Here is a 9,712-nt window from a genome sequence, read left to right on the forward strand (position 1 = left end):
GAACACCGAAATGTTGAGGATGAAGTTCGGGGACAGATCATGAAAGTCCAGCCCATAGTAGAACATAAGACCACGGTCGAATGGATGGAGGGGAAACCCCAGTCCGCGGAGGAAGTGGTGGAGGAAGACTACCCTCTCGTGAGGTTCCGAGGTGGGGACGATCTGCCCCGCAGTGGGCAGCCGATGCACGATATTCGCGGATAAGTATCCGGCTCCGCGCAGCTTTTTGATGTGTCCCTCCGTAACAGAGGAAGCCATCCAGTTGCCTCCCGCTCCAGACATGTTTGGGGAAGGTTGAGGAGAAGGATGTGGACTTGGACGTTGGAGCTCGAGTGCGCGAGAACGGATGAGCAAGGAGGACGAAGGCGTGGGTAGAAAAAGGTAAAACCTTATCCCTTTATAAGGGCGGACGAAACTATGTGCCCCCACTAGCCTGGTGAAACTCGCTTATCCCCCAAACGCCGCAATTGATGGCGCGGTTGGGTTACCCACGCCCGTATTGATGAGAATCCCGTAATAAGGGGGACACGATCTCTGCTTTGACAAGACATGTCAAGAAACTACCTCGCGTTATGCGCGGGGCTAGTTAAAGAAAAATGGTTCGAATAATGCCGAGCCATGGCATGATGTCATGTTGCCAAAACGTGTCAGCAGATTAGATTGGTGGAAATATTATTCTCTCTACGGTGGTATGTGGAACTTATTTTGCAGGGTCGGACACTATCCTTTTATTCGAACTCTTCTATGGTGTATCCGGAGGAGGAACCCGCCTTGCAATGCCGAAGACAACACTGCGCGCCGGACTCATCGTCATTGAAGCCTGGTTTAGGGGCTATTGAGGGAGTCCTGGATTAGGGGGTCTTCAGATAGCCGGACTATTGGACTATGAAGATACAAGATTGAAGACTTCGTCTCGTGTCCGGATGGGACTCTACTTGGCGTGGAAGGCAAGCTAGGCTGTACGGATATGGATATCTCCTCCTTTGTAACCGACCTTGTGTAACCCTAACCCCCTCCGGTGTCTATATAAACCGGAGGGTTTTATTTCGTAGGACAACATACAATCATACCATAGGCTAGCTTCTAGGGTTTAGCCTCTCCGATATCGTGGTAGATCAACTCTTGTAATACTCATATCATCAAGAATAAATCAAGCAGGACATAGGGTTTTACCTCCATCAAGAGGGCCCGAACCTGGGTAAAACATCGTGTCCCCTGCCTCCTGTTACCATCCGCCTTAGACTCACAGTTCGGGACCCCCTACCCGAGATCCACCGGTTTTGACACCGACATTATCCTTGAAACAAGCAAGTTGGGGATGCATTAAAAATAACATACCTCGTTGGCAAGGTGGTTAATGTCGTGCCCGCGGTCCGAATCTGTGGCTGGCGGTGTCTCTTTGCCCTTGAAGAGCAACTTCCAGGCGTCTTCGTGAGTTGTTTCGAAGAGCCTCTTCAGGGTATGGTGCTTCTTCGGATTGAGCTCCCATAGAGCGTGCCTTCCGCTTTGGCATGGGAGAATTCGGTGAACTAGCATCACCTGGATTATATCGACAAGCTTGATATCTTTGTCCACCATACTTTGAACGCGTGTCTGTAGTGCTATCAGCTCATCTGGCGAACACCAGTTCAGGCTCTACTCGACCCAGGAGGTGAGCCGCATTGGAGCGCCGGAGTTGAATTCGGCAACTGCGGCCTAGTTTGCGCCGCGGGGTTCTGTGATGTAGAACCATTGTTTTTGCCATTCCTTGACAGTCTCCACGAAAGTGCCTTTCGGCCAGGAGACATTGGTCAGCTTGCTCACCATGGAGCCCCCGCACTCCGCGTGCTGGCCATACACCACCTTCGGCTTCACGTTGAAGACCTTGAGCCACAACCCGAAGTAGGGTTGGATGCAGAGGAAGGCCTCACACACGACGATGAATGCCGAGATGTTGAGGAAAGAGTTCGGGGATAGATCATGGAAGTCTATCCCGTAATAGTACATCAGCCCGTGGATGAAAAGGTGGAGTGGAAACCCTAGCCTGCGGAGGAAATGAGGGATGAATACCACCCTCTCATTGGGCTTCGGTGTGGGGACGACTTGCCCCTGGGCTGGAAGACGGTGGGCGATTTCCTTCGCCAAGTACCCGGTCGCCCGAAGCTCAGTAATGTCCTTCTCCTTAACGGAGGAGACCATCCACTTGCCTTGACCTACGGATCCGGACATGGTTGAGTGCTAGCTTGAGTGGGAAGGAGATGAGAACTTGGGCACTGGAGCTCAAGAGTGGAAGGGCAGAGGAAGAGAGAAGGCGTGGTTGAAGAAGGGGGAATCCTTATCCCCTTATAAAGGCAGTGAATATCGAACGCCTCGCCACTCGCCTTAAAACTTGCCTATTCCCAAGGGTTGTGTAAATGACACGGTTGGGTTACCCATGCCCGCATTGGTGAAAACCCTGCAATAAGGGGACACGATCTCTGCTTTGACAAGACGTGCCAATGGAAACCGCATCTCAAAGCGCGGAACAGCAGACAAAAACGGTTTGATATAGTGACCGAATAGATGTGATGTCATCTTGCAAAACGTTGTCAGCAGATGGGACTCGTGAAATATTATAGTCCTTGCGGTTGTGTGTGGTACTTGTGTTGCAGATCTGGACACCTTCGTTTTATCCGAAGACTATCCTGGAGTATTCGGAAAGTAGAACCCGCCTTGCAATGCCGAAGACAATCTGCGCGCCGGACACATCGTCATTGAAGTCTGGTTCAGGGGCTATTGAGGGAGTCCTGGACTAAGGGGTCCTCGGACGTCTGGCCTGTTAGCCATGGGCCAGACTGATGGGCCGTAAGGATACGAAGACCAAAGACTCTACCTGTGTCCGGATAGGACTCTCCTTGGCATGGAAGGCAAGCTTGGCGACCAACTATGAAGGTTCCTTTCTCTGTAACCGACCTTGTGTAACCCTATATCCCTCCCGTGTCTATATAAACCGGAGGGCTAGGTCCACAGATAGGCCGAATCCTCATAATCATAGTCAGACTAGCCTTTTAGGGTTTAGTCATTACGATCTTGTGGTAGAACAACTCTTGTAATACTCATATTCATCAAGATCAATTAAGCAGGACACAGGGTATTACCTCCATAGAGAGGGCCCGAACCTGGGTAAAACATTGTGTCCCCCGTCTCCTGTTACCATCAATCCTAGACGCACAGTTCGGGACCCCCTACCCGAGATCCGCCGGTTTTGAAACCGATACCCACTCATGGCTCTTAAACCTGCCTCCTGGCTCGATTTCCTCCTGGGACGAGATGCACAGCCACTTCATCGCCAACTTCCAAGGCACTCGCGACCGCCCCCCTGTCGCTGGTGACCTGCGCCGCACCAGGCAACAACCAGGAGAAACCCTGCAGAAATACATCCAACGCTTCAACAACGCATGAATCAAGATGCCCAAGGTGACGGAGGAGGCCATCATCTCAACATTCTCCGATGGCGTCCGCAATGTCAAGATGAAGGAGGAGCTCGCCATCCATGAAGAGTTGTGCACGACCTTGGAGCTGTTCAACATCGCGAGCAAGTGTGCAAGAGCTGAGGAGGGGCGCCTCTCCCTCCTCGAGCTCCCTGCTGCGGATCCAGAAGAGAAGAAGGCCAAGGCCAAGGACGTGAAGCGCAAAGGAGTGGCCGTGCTCGCAGCGGAACCAGACGCCAAGCGCGGCCGAGATCTTCCCGAGTCGTCCAAGGGCAGCCGCACGTTCTGCGCCTTCCACAATGTGTGCACGCACAACACCAACGACTGTCAGGAGCTCAGGGCCATTCGAGATGGACGCTTCAGTCGACGCCTAATACGTCTCCGACGTATATATAATTTTTTATTGTTTCATGCTATTATATATTCTGTTTTGGATGTTTAATGGGCTTATTTATACACTTTTATATTATTTTTGGGACTAACCTATTAACCGGAGGCCCAGCCCAAATTGCTGTTTTTTTGCCTATTTCAGTGTTTCGCAGAAAAAGAATATCAAACGGAGTCCAAACAGAATGAAACCTTCGGGAGCGTGATTTTTGGAACAAACATGATCCAGAGGACTTGGAGTGGACATCAAGCAATCAACTAGGAGGCCACGAGGCAGGGGAGCGTGCCTACCCCCCTGAGCGTGCCCTCCACCCTCGTGGGCCCCTCGTGGCTCCACCGACCTACTTCTTCCTCCTATATATACCTACGTACCCCCAAACCATCAGAGAGCACCATGAAAACCTAATTCCACCGCCGCAACCTTCTGTACCGTGAGATCCCATCTTCGGGCCTTTTTTGGCGCTCCGCCGGAGGGGGCATTGATCATGGAGGGCTTCTACATCAACACCATAGCCTCTCCGATGATGTGTGAGTAGTTTACCTCAGACCTTCAGGTCCATAGTTATTAGCTAGATGGCTTCTTCTCTCTCTTTGGATCTCAATACAAAGTTCTCCTCGATCTTCTTGGAGATCTATTCGATGTAACTCTTTTTGCGGTGTGTTTGTCGAGATCCGATGAATTGTGGGTTTATGATCAAGATTATCTATGAAAAATATTTAAATCTTCTCTGAATTATTTTATGTATGATTGGTTATCTTTGGAAGTCTCTTTGAATTATCAGTTTGGTTTGGCCTACTAGATTGATCTCTCTTGGAATGGGAGAAGTGCTTAGCTTTGGGATCAATCTTGCGGTGCTTGATCCCAGTGATAGTAGGGGAAACGACACGTATTGTATTGTTGCCATCAAGGATAAAAAGATGGGGTTTATATCATATTGCATGAGTTTATCCCTCTACATCATGTCATCTTGCTTAAAGCGTTACTCCGTTCTTATGAACTTAATACTCTAGATGCATGCTGGATAGCGGTCGATGTGTGGAGTAATAGTAGTAGATGCACGCAGGAGTCGGTCTACTTGTCACGGACGTGATGCCTATATATATGATCATAACTAGATATTCTCATAACTATGCTCAATTATATCAATTGCTCAACAGTAATTTGTTCACCCACCGTAATAGTTATGCTATCTTGAGAGAAGCCACTAGTGAAACCTATGCCCCTCGGGTCTATTTTCCATCATACAAGTTTACAATCTATTTTATTTTGCAATCTTTACTTTCAATTTATATCATAAAAATACCAAAAATATTTATCTTATTATTATTATTATTATTATTATTATTATTATTATTATCTCTATCAGATCTCACTCTTGCAAGTGGCCGTGAAGGGATTGACAACCCCTTTACCGCGTTGGTTGCGAGGTTCTTATTTGTTTGTGTAGGTACGAGGTGACTCACGCGTGGTCTCCTACTGGATTGATACCTTGGTTCTCAAAAACTGAGGGAAATACTTACGCTGCTTTGCTGCATCACCCTTTCCTCTTCAAGGGAAAACCAACACATGCTCAAGAGGTAGCAAGAAGGATTTCTGGCTCCGTTGCCGGGGAGATCTACGCCAAGTCAAGACATACCAAGTACCCATCACAAACTCTTATACCTCGCATTACATTATTTGCCATTTGCCTCTCGTTTTCCTCTCCCCCACTTCACAGTTGCCATTTTATTCGCCTCTTTCCCATTTGTTTTCTTGTACCATGGCCGATTCAAAAAGGGCTAAGGGTTCTCTCCCGGGTATTACCTTGGATAGTCCCTCTATCCTCTCTAAGCTCATAAATAATGATGCTATGGAGAGACCTACTGGGTTATCAATGAGAGTTTGAATAATTTCTATGTAGATGATCCCGGAATTTTTCGTTATTTACTTGATGAATCTTTGAAAGACGCTTGGGATAGGCTATTAAGGATCCGAGCTACCTATGTGCCCCAATATCAAATTGAGGTTTACCTGAAAAGCTTTTATATTGGTTTACCCTCTTCATTCATGCAAGTTCTAGATTCTATCTTTGAAGAAGGTTTTCTTGAGGGGGATCCCATTGATACTTATGAAAGGATGAAAACTATATTTGGGCACCCCATGAGTGAGAAGGTTGAATCTACCTCTCTTTTGTGCTTTTATCAAAATGAAATTATCAAAGAAATGAGGGCTATCTTAGATGCCAATTTTCGTAATGTACTTAATCTTTATTCCACTATCAATGGCCACGTGCTATCTCAAAATAGAAAGATAAATGCTATAGAAAAGAAATTTTCTCTTTTCTTTCCTAATACCAAAGATGGCAATACCTAGATCTATCCTTGCTTTTATGCCTAGCTAGGGGCGTTAAACGATAGCGCTTGTTGGGAGGCAACCCAATTCTATTTTTGTTCCTTGCTTTTTGATTCTGTTTATTAATAAATAATTCATCTAGCCTCTGTTTAGATGTGGTTTTATGCTTTTAATTAGTGTTTGTTCCAAGTAGAACCTTTGGGAAGACTTGGGGAAAGTCTTTGTGATCTTGCTGTAAAAAACAGAAACTTTAGCGCTCACAGGATTAGCTACAACTTTTTACTGGAGAGTGATATTTAGTTAATTCTTTTTGAAGATGATTAATAGATAAATTTCTCACGTCCATAAATTTATTTTAGAATTTTTGGGGTTCCATAAGTAGTCGAAACCTACATATTACTACAGACTATTATGTTTTTGACAGATTCTGTTTTTCGTGTGTTCTTTGCTTATTTTGATGAATCTATGGCTAGTAATGGAGCTTTAAAACCATACAAAAGTTGTAATACAGTAGGTTTAACACCAATATAAATAAATAATGAGTTCATTACAGTACCTTTAAGTGGTGTTTTGTTTTCTTTCGCTAACGGAGCTCACGAGATTTTCTGTTAAGTTTTGTGTTGTGAAGTTTTCAAGTTTAGGGTAAAGATTTGATGGATTATGGAACAAGGAGTGGCAAGAGCCTAAGCTTGGGGATGCCCAAGGCACCACAAGCTAAAATCCAAGGACACCAAAAAGCCTAAGCTTTGGGATGCCCCGGAAGGCATCCCCTCTTTTGTCTTTGTTCATCGGTAACTTTACTTGGAGCTATATTTTTATTCACCACATGATATGTGTTTTGCTTCGAGCGTCTTGTATGATTTGAGTATTTGCTTTTTAGTTTACCACAATCATCCTTGCTTTACACACCTTTTGAGAGACACACACATGAATTGGAATTTATTAGAATACTCTATGAGCTTCACTTATATCTTTTGAGCTATATAGTTTTTGCTCTAGTGCTTCACTTATATCTTTTAGAGCACGGTGGTGGTTTTATTTTATAGAAATAATTGATCTCTCATGCTTCACTTATATTATTTTGAGAGTCCTTTAGAACAGCATGGTAATTTGCTTTTAGACATAACAAAAACTTTCATATAAGTGCATTGGATACTATGAGAAGTTTGATACTTGATAATTGTTTTGAGATATGGAGATGGTGATATTAGAGTCATGCTAGTTGAGTAGTTGTGAATTTGAGAAATACTTGTGTTGAAGTTTGTGATTCCCGTAGCATGCACGTATGGTGAACCGTTATGTGATGAAGTTGGAGCATGATTTATTTATTGATTGTCTTCCTTATGAGTGGCGGTCGGGGACGAGCGATGGTCTTTTCCTACCAATCTATCCCCCTCGAAGCATGTGCGTAGTACTTTGTTTCGATAACTAATAGATTTTTGCAATAAGTATGTGTGTTCTTTATGACTAATGTTGACTCCATGGATTATACGCACTCTCACTCTTCCTCATTTTCTAGCCTCTCTATTACCACGCAGTTTTCGCCGGTATCATACACCCACCATATACCTTCCTCAAAACAGCCACCATACCTACCTATTATGGCATTTCCATAGCCATTCCGAGATATATTGCCATGCAACCTTCCACCGTTCCGTTTGTTATGACACGCTTCTGTTGGGGAATGTAGTAATTTCAAAATTTTCCTACGCACACGCAAGATCATGGTGATGCATAGCAACGAGAGGGGAGAGTGTAGTCTACGTACCCTCGTAGACCGGAAGCGGAAGCGTTAGCACAACGCGGTTGATGTAGTCGTACGTCTTCACGGCCCGACCGATCAAGCACCGAAACTACGGCACCTCCGAGTTCTAGCACACGTTCAGCTCGATGATGATCCCCGTACTCCGATCCAGCAAAGTGTCGAGGATGAGTTCCGTCAGCACGACGGCATTGTGACGATCTTGATGTTTTACCGTCGTAGGACTTCGCCTAAGCACTGCCACAATATTATCGAGGACTATGGTGGAAGGGGGCACCGCACACGGCTAAGAGATCAATGATCAACGATTGTGTCTATGGGGTGCCCTGCCCCCGTATATAAAGGAGTGGAGGAGGGGGCCAACCAAGGAGGGTGGCGCGCCCTAGGGGGGAGTCCAACTCCCACCGGGAGTAGGACTCCCCTTTTTCCTATTAGGAGTGGGAGAGGGAAGGAAGAGGAAGGAGGGAGGAAGGAAAGGGGGGGGGGCGCGGCCCCCCTCCCAATTCGGATTGGGCTTGGGGGGGCGCCCCCTCCCTTGCTACTTTCCCCTCCTTTCAACTAAGTCCCAATAAGGCCCATATACCTCCCGGGGGGGGGGGGGTTCCGATAACCTCCCGGTGATCAGGTATTGTCCCAATCTCTCCCGGAACCTTTTCGGTGTCCAAATATAGTCGTCCAATATATCGATCTTTATGTCTCAACCATTTCGAGACTCCTCGTCAAGTCCGTGATCACATCCGGGACTCCGAACAACCTTCGGTACATCAAAATATATAAACTCATAATGAAACTGTCATAGTAACATTAAGCGTGCGGACCCTACGGGTTCGAGAAAAATGTAGACATGACCGAGACACGTCTCCGGTCAATAACCAATAGCGGAACCTGGATGCTCATATTGGCTCCTACATATTCTACGAAGATCTTTATCGGTCAGACCGCATACCAACATACGTTTGTTCCCTTTGTCATCTGTATGTTACTTACCCGAGATTCGATCGTCGGTATCTCAATACCTAGTTCAATATCGTTACCGGCAAGTCTCTTTACTCATTTTGTAATACATCATCTTGCAACTAACTTATTAGTTGCATGGCTTGCAAGGCTTAAGTGATGTGCATTACCGAGAGGGCCCAGAGATACCTCTCCGACAATCGGAGTGACAAATCCTAATCTCGAAATATGCCAACCCAACATGTACCTTTGGAGACACCTTTAGAGCACCTTTATAATCACCCAGTTACGTTGTGACGTTTGTAGCACACAAAGTGTTCCTCTGGTAAACGGGAGTTGCATAATCTCATAGTCATAGGAACATGTATAAGTCATGAAGAAAGCAATAGCAACATACTAAACGATCGGGTGCTAAGCTAATGGAATGGGTCATGTCAATCACATCATTCTCCTAATGATGTGATCCCGTTAATCAAATGACAACTCATGTCTATGGTTAGGAAACATAACCATCTTCGATTAACGAGCTAGTCAAGTAGAGGCATACTAGTGACACTTTGTTTGTCTATGTATTCACACAAGTATTACGTTTCCGGTTAATACAATTCTAGCATGAATAATAAACATTTATCATGATATAAGGAAATAAATAATAACTTTATTATTGCCTCTAGGGCATATTTCCTTCAGTCTCCCACTTGCACTAGAGTCAATAATCTAGATTACACAGTAATGATTCTAACACCCATGGAGCCTTGGTGCTGATCATGTTTTGCTCATGGAAGAGGCTTTGTCAATGGGTCTGCTACATTCAGATCCATATGTATC

Source organism: Triticum urartu, chromosome 6A, assembly GCF_056163025.1.
Source record: "Triticum urartu cultivar PI428250 chromosome 6A, HENAU_Tu73, whole genome shotgun sequence".
NCBI classification, from domain to species: domain Eukaryota; kingdom Viridiplantae; phylum Streptophyta; class Magnoliopsida; order Poales; family Poaceae; genus Triticum; species Triticum urartu.